Source organism: Physeter macrocephalus, chromosome 19 (assembly GCF_002837175.3).
Source record: "Physeter macrocephalus isolate SW-GA chromosome 19, ASM283717v5, whole genome shotgun sequence".
NCBI lineage: Eukaryota > Metazoa > Chordata > Mammalia > Artiodactyla > Physeteridae > Physeter > Physeter macrocephalus.
The window spans coordinates 56,357,417-56,369,092 of record NC_041232.1 but is presented as its reverse complement, the minus strand read 5'-3'; positions in this window follow the sequence as shown (position 1 = coordinate 56,369,092).

Here is an 11,676-nt window from a genome sequence, read left to right as displayed (position 1 = left end):
TCCTAATTCATTTTTCTTTATCACACTAACTTCTATTATACTTAAGGCTAAGAAAATAATAATTAAATATGACATGTAATTTGAAAATTAACTAAATGTTCATTTCAATATGACTAAGTGTCAGCTCTAATATCCCTCTTCCCTGTCTTCATTGATCAAAAGTCCATTTATAAAACTAAAACATACAATGTTAATACTTCTTTCTCTGGGTGATAGAATTAAGGGTAATTTTATTTTCTTGTATACACATTTTCTGCATTTTCCAAGTTTTCTGCAGTGAGTATGCATTATTTCATTCAAAAAATAAATTTAAAAAGTTAAAGAACTACCATTTAAGGAATATATTTCATAAGATCCCATATTAGTTTCCTGTTGGTGCTATAACAAATTACAAGGAACTCAGTGGCTTAAAACAACACAAACTTATAATTCTGGAGGTCAGAAATCTAAGAGGAGTTGACAGGGCCACACTGCTTCTGGAGGCTCTAAAAGAGAATGGACTTCCTTGCCCATTCCAGCGTTCACAGGTCACCTGTATTCCTTGTCTCATGGTTCCTTTCTCCATCATCAAAGCCAGCAGCATAACATCTTCAACTCTTTGTCTCTTTCCGTTTCTATCTATCACCTCTCTTTCCATCATTATATCTTCTGTGACTCTCTTTTGATTCTCTCTTATAAGGACCTTTGTGATTACATTGGGCCCACCTGGATAATCCAGGATAATCTTCCCATCTCAATATCCTTAATTTAATCACATCTGCAGAATCTCCTTTGCCACAGAAGCTAACATATTCATGAGTTCCAAGGATCAGGATGTGGACATCGTTGGGGACATTTAATCAGCCTACCATAGACCCCTTTTATCAAGCTTTTTAAAATTTTTTCCGAACATTCTCAATTTCTCTTTCATCTACTACCTCATGCCTGACATGCACATAAACACACACACACACACACATACACACACACACACAAAGGGTTCATTTTTTATGTACATATCTTTTATGTCTCTACAGAGTATATAAATATTCTGCTAAATATTATGCCAATTAACATTCTTGATCCTTTCCCCTCTGGATTTTAATCACTATAAATTTTTTTCTCTTTCTATCTCATTCTCTCTAATTTTATTCAATGTTCAAAAATGAATCAAGCACCTACATGGCCCCAGACACTATGTTCTAAAGATAGAGTAGTGAAAAACACAGATGTGAATCCTGCTCAGGGAACTTTCATCATGGTAGGAAGAGTAAAATAAACCTGTAGACAAATACATAAACAAAATAATCAGAGAGTTGTCTAAATGGTAGGAGTAAAATAGACAGGATATAGTGAAAGAGTAATGAAGAGATGAATGACAGGGTCATCACTACAGTTCTTTCTAAAGGGTAAAATTGAGACTGAGACCTGAAATGAAAATCAACGTAGACTAAAACCAAAACAGATTGAAGCACTGTGGATAAAGACTGTCCTAAATCATTTCCTACAATATCTGCAGTAGATACCAGTATTGTTTAGTGGCATGCGTACTGATTTGGGACTTGGGAGACACAGAGAAATAATAGAGTTAATAGAGGAATAGCCCTCAGTTTCCTCATCCTGAATGTTAGGGAGTTGAATAATAAAATCAAATATTCTATAAATGTTTGATAAATATATGTAAAATTTCATTTCACATAGTTTCAGATGCACTATCCTTTGGGGTACTGGAAGTCAAAGACATTTGACACTAATACAGTGCTTTATTTTTGTTGTGTGTGTGTGTGTGTGTGTGTGTGTGTGTGTGTGTGTGTGTGTCTGATAAATGTTGAGTCAGTAGAGTATTTCATTCCAGGAATTATCAAATAGGCCAATTGACTGAAAAATAATTACAAGTTTATTATGACCATCTAAGTCCACATCATTATCATTTCTGAAGTGAGGCTTTTGATTCATTTGAGCTTCTCATAAAAGTGCAGGCACAGCCAAAGTTTATTGCTCTAATCAGACATGTTGTCCACAAGCTGTGTTCATCCTTTTGCCACCTCTCAACACTGGGCAATTGTCTAACACTACTGACCCCAATATGGTTTGGATTCTATTCAATACCCAGGAAACCATTATAGATCATTCTTATTTGATCATAACAATGGAAGATTAGCCCATTTTTATAATAGTCGTAAGTAAAAATAAATAACCAGTTTTGCCTGAATGAAATAAAATCAATACTTCTCCTTTGCAATATGATTCTCAGGAAGAAAATCCACAAATTTGTCTCATTTCTAAAGGTCTAGAGGCAAATCAGTCAGGGATATATATATTTTTCAAGTCTACATGAAATGGGCCAAAGCACGCTATCCAGATTTTTCAGAGGACCAACAAGCTCTTAGTGGCTCAACTTTATGTAATTTTTACGGATGATTACAACGGATATATATCCTCGTGTCCCTTAGAACAACACAATTTAACTCTTTTTCTGTAGTCAAGCATAACATAAAATGAGATTTAACTTTGTGCCCACAATATGGAGATTGGGAGAGCAATCTGCTTTTTCAATAAGGTATAATCACTGATAATGTTCTGACACACGATAAAGGCAGTCATAGGAGCATGGCTATAAAAGTCATTCCTGGGATTTCTTTTTCCTTTTAAAACCCCCCAGTTTATGGTGGTAGTTATTGGGAAAATGTATGCACCTTTCTCTCACAGGTATTCACCAACTTTTCTGATTCCTTTATGAACTTTTAATTAAAGTGTTAGATAATGTAACGAACATAAATATAATTGAGCACCTAACTTTCTTAAGGAATAGATAAGAAGTAAAAGCCATAAGCTTTGAGGAGTTAAAAACATATTTCTTCCACCAAATGATTTGGCAAAAATAGAAATACAGAAAATAAATGCAATTTCAAGTATTTTCATGGTTTATACTTTTTTCAAAGAATTCAAAAAATGTGAGGAAGTTTACACATTGCTTAAGCACCAAATAAAAAGGCATATGGCCAATAAAACGTATGATTTACTTTGTCAGGGCTTTTTACTTGTCTGTTTTTGTTTCTTGTTTGCTGATTATTAATATTATAGGAATAAATGTACAAAGGCAAGAGCATTTTTTAAAAATGTGTTATAAGGTCATGGACTAGGGTTTATCTGTAACAGTTGAGGCTGTCTCTCTTATCTGATTAGTTCTTGCAAAACAGCAGAAACACCAAGTTCCTAATTTTACCTACTAGAAAGCTAGCAATCCACTGTTTAGAAATACATAAGCATTTAAAAACTACCTAGATGGCATTAAATTAAATTACTTTGGTATCATTAAGCACAACATCCATGAGACTTTTGAAACCTTTTTTCTTTAGTGCTAAACATGCGTGCAGCTATTTTTAAGAATAACTTCACATGTATAATTGTAGTAAATGTACAATAGAGTCTGATTCTGAATTCTGCGCTAAACATTAAGTCATTAAGAGGAAGACACTCTTCCCCATGTTCCACTTCCACTAATAGATCCCATGGATATCAATGTTACCTCCTCGTGAGACTGATATTTCCCTCATCTTCTTAAGTACTCGTTCATCAGTTCACACCTGCCTTGAGGTGAGGTAGAATATATGACTCTCTCATTTGCAACATTAAGGAAAGGGAATATTGGAAAGAAGTACAGAGCACCCTTCCCTTGGTTATGGTAAAAGGACTGAATCGGAAGTTAGAATCCTGTGTTCTAATCCTGGCTCTCTCCTTAACTGTAATGATGCTGGCTAATATATTAATTTATCTTTACCTCACTCTCTTTATATATAACACAAAGAGGTTGGACTAGATACTCTCCAAGCCTCTTTTCAGAATCTTTATGAATTCCCAATTTCAGTGCTCTTGACTAAAGTAGTTTCCTTCTCCCTTTCACATGTGGGTCATTTCATGTAAATAACCCAGAGCCACACAACCCTTCACTGCTTGCCAGCTGAGCTGACCTCCATTTTATACTGCTTATGTCTGTCTGACTGACTGGTTTGACTATTTACAATTCAGCCTCCTATCAATTCATCTTACCTTTGCCAGTTGGCAACAATCCAGTTGTTCAGACAACTGGAGCAACCTGACTGTGAAATGGCCACTCTCTGGTTCCACTTTGGCACAAAACTAGCCTGTTGTTTTGTGCCAAAGTGCTGCACAAAACAGCACTGCATCACTGCTCAGTGATGCAGAGGAGCCTCATTCTTATAGTATTTAGCTCATAAATTTAACATTCTTAGACTTAGAGAAGATGATGGAGTACTACTGCCACTGAGAAGCTTCCTAGCCATTTCTTCTCATACAGGTAAGCCCAAAAGCAGGGCAGAGTGACACCACCAAAGTCTAAGAGATGGTCCATTCTGAAGGAAGACCACCTGAACATTGTTCCACCCATATAGAAGCAGATACAAATCTCCTCTCCCAGAAAAGCCAAGTCAACAGAGGAAATAAAAAGATGGTGGGTTTGATACCTGAAAGGAATCATGAAAAATGGAGGGAAAATGCAACTAGATCTTCAATATCTCAATGTTCATAATAAATTTCTACTTAACAACAACAACAAAAAAATCATTTTTCTTGGAGAAGGGAAAGGGGTCAAATTAACACCATTGAGTCAAGGTCAGAGTCAAGAAACAATTCATATTTATTCTAAAACTGATAACTTTTTATAAAGCTATATAGTTTTAGATATCCTTTTGCAGAAGTTGCCCCTCCTGTTGGAAATAGTTTTTCTCATGAAATCAGTTGTAAGGATTGTTAATCTACCCGTTCTGAGTACTACTGGACTGTAGACCATATTTTGAGAAACACTGTCAGAAATAAATTGGACTTTTGGAACTGAAATAACAACTTTTAGATTGAATATTTCAATGAAAAAATGTTGCCTGCCATCAAGCCATCACATTACAGACAAACTAATGGTGAGCCCTGAGGGAACCCAGGATAAAAACAGGATGCCCGCCATCAAGCAATCAGCCACTGCAGCCACCGCCAACAGTGCACCCTAGGAGAATTGGGATAGGAAAACAAAGGATACTGACCCCAGTTAGCTGAGGTGAACATCAAAGGAATAATTTCAATGAGCCCAGACTCTTGTTTTTTCCTGTCATAGAAAAGTGCTAAATTCATTAACTTGATACACTGATTTTCTTTTTTTTTTTTACATTTTTATTGGAGTATAATTGCTTTACAATGGTGTTAGTTCCTTCTTTATAACAAAGTGAATCAGCTAGACATATACATATATCCCCATATCCCCTCCCTCTTGTGTCTCCCTCCCATCCTCAGTATCCCATCTCTCTAGGTGGTCACAAAGCACTGAGCTGATCTCCCTGTGCTATGTGGCTGCTTCCCACTGGCTATCTATTTTGCATTTGGTAGTACATATAAGTACATGTCACTCTCTCACTTCAACCCAGCTTACCATTCCACCTCCCCATGTCCTCAAGTCCATTCTGTATGTCTGTGTCTTTATTCCTATCCTGCACATAGGTTCTTAGGAACCATTTTTATTTTAAATTCCATATATGTGTTACCATATGGTATTTGTTTTTCTCTTTCTGACTAACTTCACTCTGTATGACAGACTACAGGTCCATCCACCTCACTAAAAATAACTCAGTTTTGTTTCTTTTTATGGTTTCTTTTTATGTTTCTTTTATTTCTTTTTATATGCACCACGTCTTCTTTATCCATTCACCTCTCAATCGACACTTAGGTTGCTTCCATGTCTTGGCTATCATAAATAGATCTGCAATGAACATTGTGGTACATGACTCTTTGAATTATGGTTTTCTAGGAGTATATGCCCAGTACTGTGATTGCTAGGTCGTATGGTAGTTCTATTTTTAGTATTTTAAGGAACTTCCATACTGTTCTCCATAATGGCTGTAACAATTTACATTCCAACCAACAGTGCAAGAGGGTTCCCTTTTCTCCACACTCTCTCCAGCATTTATTGTTTGTAGATTTTTAATGATGGCCATTTTGATTGGTGTGAGGTGATACCTCATTTTAGTTTTGATTTGCATTTCTCTAATGATTAGTGATGTTGAGCATTCTTTCATGTGTTTGCTGGAAATCTGTATAACTTCTTTGGAGAAATGTCTAGGTTTTCTGACCATTTTTGGATTGGATTGTTTGTTTTTTTAATATTGAGCTGCATGAGCTTCTTGTAAATTTTGGAGATTAATCCTGTGACAGTGGCTTCATTTGCAAAAATTTTCTCCCATTCTGAGGGCTGTCTTTTCATCTTGTTTATGGTTTCATTTGCTGCACAAAAGCTTCTAAGTTTTATTAGATCCCATTTGTTTCTTTTGTTTTTATTTCCATTCCTCTAGGAGGTGGGTAAAAAGGATCTTGTGATTTTTGTCATAGAGTGTTCTGCCTATGTTTTTCTCTAAGAGTTTGATAGTGACTGGCCTTACGTTTAGGTCTTTAATCTATTTTGGGTTTATTTTTGTGTATGGTGTTAAGGAGTGTTCTAATTTCATTCTTTTACATGAAACTGTCCTGTTTTCCCAGCACCAATTATTGAAGAGGCTGTCTTTTCTCCATTGTATATTCTTTCCTCCTTTATCAAAAATAAGATGACCACATGTGCATGGGTTTAACTCTGGGCTTTCTACCCTGTTCCATTGATTTATATTTCTGTTTTTGTGCCAGTGCCATACTGTCTTGATTACTGTAGCTGTGTAGTATAGTCTGAAATCAGGAACCCTGATTCCTCCAGCTCCATTTTTCATTCTCAATATTGCTTTGGCTATTCAGCATCTTTTGCATTCCATACAAATTGTGAAATTTTTTTGTTCTTTTTCTGTGAAAAAAGCTATTGGTAGTTTGATAGGGATTGCACTGAATCTGGAGACTGCTTTGGGTAGTATAGTCATTTTGACAATATTGATTCTACCAATTCAAGAACATTGTATATCTCTCCATTGGTTTGTGTCATTTTTGATTTCTTTCATCAGTGTCTTATAGTTTTCTGAGTACAAGCCTTTTGCCTCCTTAGGCAGGTTTATTCCTTGGTATTTTATTCTTTTTGATGCAATGGTAAATGGGATTTTTTCCTTAATTTCTCTTTCTGATTTTTCATTAGTGTATAAGAATGTAAGATATTTCTGTGCATTAAGTTTGTATCCTGCAACTTTACCAAATTCATTGCTTAGTTCTAGTAGTTTCCTGGTGACATTTTTAGGAATTTCTATTTATAGTATCATGTCATCTGCAAACAGTGACAGTTTTACTTCTCTTTTCCAATTTATATTCCTTTTATTTCTTTTCCTTCTCTGACTGCCATGGCTAGGACTTCCAAAATTATTTTGAATAAGAGTGGTGAGAGTGAACATCCTTGTCTTTTTCCTGATCTTAGTGTAAATGCTTTCATTTTTTCACCATTGATTATGATGCTTGCTGTGGGTTTGTCATATATAGCCTTTATTGGGTTGAAGTAGATTCCCTCTATGCCCATTTTCTGGAGAGTTTTTATCATAAATCGGTGTTGAATTTCATCAAAAGCTTTTCCTGCGTCTATTGAGATGATCATATGGTTTTTATTCCTTAATTCGTTAATGTGGTGAATTACATTGTCTATATTTGCCTATATTGAAGAATCCTTGGATCCCTGGGATAAATCCCACTTGATCATGTTGTATGATCCTTTTGATGTGCTGTTGGATTCTGTTTGCTAGTATTTTGTTCAGGATTTTTTCATGTATGTTCATCAGTGATATTGGTCTATAATTTTCTGGTTTTTGTGATATCTTTTTCTGGTTTTGGTATCAGGGTTATTGTGGCTTCATAGAATGAATTTGGGAGTGTTCTTTCCTCTGCAATTTTTTGGAAGAGTTTTAGAGGGATCGGTGTTAGCTCTTCTTGAAATGTCTGATAGAATTCGCCTGTGAAGCCATCTGGTCTACAATAGAGTCTGATTCTGAATTCTGCGCTAAACATTAAGTCATTAAGAGGAAGACACTCTTCCCCATGTTCCACTTCCACTAATAGATCCCATGGATATCAATGTTACCTCCTCGTGAGACTGATATTTCCCTCATCTTCTTAAGTACTCGTTCATCAGTTCACACCTGCCTTGAGGTGAGGTAGAATATATGACTCTCTCATTTGCAACATTAAGGAAAGGGAATATTGGAAAGAAGTACAGAGCACCCTTCCCTTGGTTATGGTAAAAGGACTGAATCGGAAGTTAGAATCCTGTGTTCTAATCCTGGCTCTCTCCTTAACTGTAATGATGCTGGCTAATATATTAATTTATCTTTACCTCACTCTCTTTATATATAACACAAAGAGGTTGGACTAGATACTCTCCAAGCCTCTTTTCAGAATCTTTATGAATTCCCAATTTCAGTGCTCTTGACTAAAGTAGTTTCCTTCTCCCTTTCACATGTGGGTCATTTCATGTAAATAACACAGAGCCACACAACCCTTCACTGCTTGCCAGCTGAGCTGACCTCCATTTTATACTGCTTATGTCTGTCTGACTGACTGGTTTGACTATTTACAATTCAGCCTCCTATCAATTCATCTTACCTTTGCCAGTTGGCAACAATCCAGTTGTTCAGACAACTGGAGCAACCTGACTGTGAAATGGCCACTCTCTGGTTCCACTTTGGCACAAAACTAGCCTGTTGTTTTGTGCCAAAGTGCTGCACAAAACAGCACTGCATCACTGCTCAGTGATGCAGAGGAGCCTCATTCTTATAGTATTTAGCTCATAAATTTAACATTCTTAGACTTAGAGAAGATGATGGAGTACTACTGCCACTGAGAAGCTTCCTAGCCATTTCTTCTCATACAGGTAAGCCCAAAAGCAGGGCAGAGTGACACCACCAAAGTCTAAGAGATGGTCCATTCTGAAGGAAGACCACCTGAACATTGTTCCACCCATATAGAAGCAGATACAAATCTCCTCTCCCAGAAAAGCCAAGTCAACAGAGGAAATAAAAAGATGGTGGGTTTGATACCTGAAAGGAATCATGAAAAATGGAGGGAAAATGCAACTAGATCTTCAATATCTCAATGTTCATAATAAATTTCTACTTAACAACAACAACAAAAAAATCATTTTTCTTGGAGAAGGGAAAGGGGTCAAATTAACACCATTGAGTCAAGGTCAGAGTCAAGAAACAATTCATATTTATTCTAAAACTGATAACTTTTTATAAAGCTATATAGTTTTAGATATCCTTTTGCAGAAGTTGCCCCTCCTGTTGGAAATAGTTTTTCTCATGAAATCAGTTGTAAGGATTGTTAATCTACCCGTTCTGAGTACTACTGGACTGTAGACCATATTTTGAGAAACACTGTCAGAAATAAATTGGACTTTTGGAACTGAAATAACAACTTTTAGATTGAATATTTCAATGAAAAAATGTTGCCTGCCATCAAGCCATCACATTACAGACAAACTAATGGTGAGCCCTGAGGGAACCCAGGATAAAAACAGGATGCCCGCCATCAAGCAATCAGCCACTGCAGCCACCGCCAACAGTGCACCCTAGGAGAATTGGGATAGGAAAACAAAGGATACTGACCCCAGTTAGCTGAGGTGAACATCAAAGGAATAATTTCAATGAGCCCAGACTCCTGTTTTTTCCTGTCATAGAAAAGTGCTAAATTCATTAACTTGATACACTGATTTTCTTTTTTTTTTTTACATTTTTATTGGAGTATAATTGCTTTACAATGGTGTTAGTTCCTTCTTTATAACAAAGTGAATCAGCTAGACATATACATATATCCCCATATCCCCTCCCTCTTGTGTCTCCCTCCCATCCTCGGTATCCCACCTCTCTAGGTGGTCACAAAGCACTGAGCTGATCTCCCTGTGCTATGTGGCTGCTTCCCACTGGCTATCTATTTTGCATTTGGTAGTACATACAAGTACATGTCACTCTCTCACTTCAACCCAGCTTACCATTCCACCTCCCCATGTCCTCAAGTCCATTCTGTATGTCTGTGTCTTTATTCCTATCCTGCACATAGGTTCTTAGGAACCATTTTTATTTTAAATTCCATATATGTGTTACCATATGGTATTTGTTTTTCTCTTTCTGACTAACTTCACTCTGTATGACAGACTACAGGTCCATCCACCTCACTAAAAATAACTCAGTTTTGTTTCTTTTTATGGTTTCTTTTTATGTTTCTTTTATTTCTTTTTATATGCACCACGTCTTCTTTATCCATTCACCTCTCAATCGACACTTAGGTTGCTTCCATGTCTTGGCTATCATAAATAGATCTGCAATGAACATTGTGGTACATGACTCTTTGAATTATGGTTTTCTAGGAGTATATGCCCAGTACTGTGATTGCTAGGTCGTATGGTAGTTCTATTTTTAGTATTTTAAGGAACTTCCATACTGTTCTCCATAATGGCTGTAACAATTTACATTCCAACCAACAGTGCAAGAGGGTTCCCTTTTCTCCACACTCTCTCCAGCATTTATTGTTTGTAGATTTTTAATGATGGCCATTTTGATTGGTGTGAGGTGATACCTCATTTTAGTTTTGATTTGCATTTCTCTAATGATTAGTGATGTTGAGCATTCTTTCATGTGTTTGCTGGAAATCTGTATAACTTCTTTGGAGAAATGTCTAGGTTTTCTGACCATTTTTGGATTGGATTGTTTGTTTTTTTAATATTGAGCTGCATGAGCTTCTTGTAAATTTTGGAGATTAATCCTGTGACAGTGGCTTCATTTGCAAAAATTTTCTCCCATTCTGAGGGCTGTCTTTTCATCTTGTTTATGGTTTCATTTGCTGCACAAAAGCTTCTAAGTTTTATTAGATCCCATTTGTTTCTTTTGTTTTTATTTCCATTCCTCTAGGAGGTGGGTAAAAAGGATCTTGTGATTTTTGTCATAGAGTGTTCTGCCTATGTTTTTCTCTAAGAGTTTGATAGTGACTGGCCTTACGTTTAGGTCTTTAATCTATTTTGGGTTTATTTTTGTGTATGGTGTTAAGGAGTGTTCTAATTTCATTCTTTTACATGAAACTGTCCTGTTTTCCCAGCACCAATTATTGAAGAGGCTGTCTTTTCTCCATTGTATATTCTTTCCTCCTTTATCAAAAATAAGATGACCACATGTGCATGGGTTTAACTCTGGGCTTTCTACCCTGTTCCATTGATTTATATTTCTGTTTTTGTGCCAGTGCCATACTGTCTTAGTTACTGTAGCTTTGTAGAGTATAGTCTGAAGTCAGGGAGCGATACTTCCACCGCTCTGTTTTTCTTTCTCAAGACTGCTTTGGCTATTCGGGGTCTTTTGTGTTTTCACAGAAATTGTAAAATATTTTGTTCTAGTTCTGTGAAAAATGCCATTGGTAATTTGATAGGGATTGCATTGAATCTGTAGATTACTTTGGGTAGTATAATCATTTTGACAATATTGATTCTTCCAATCCAAGAACATGGAATATCTCTCCATCTGTTAGTGTGTCTTTTATTTCTTTCAACAGTGTTTTATAGCTTTCTGTGTACAGGTCTTTTGCCTCCTTAGGTAGGTTTATTCCTAGGTATTTTATTATTTTTCTTGCAATGGTAACTGGGATTGTTTCCTTAATTTCTCTTTCTGATCTTTCGTTGTTAGTGCATAGGAATGCAAGAGATTTCTGTGTATTAATTTTGTATCCTGCAACTTTACTAAATTCATTGATTAGCTC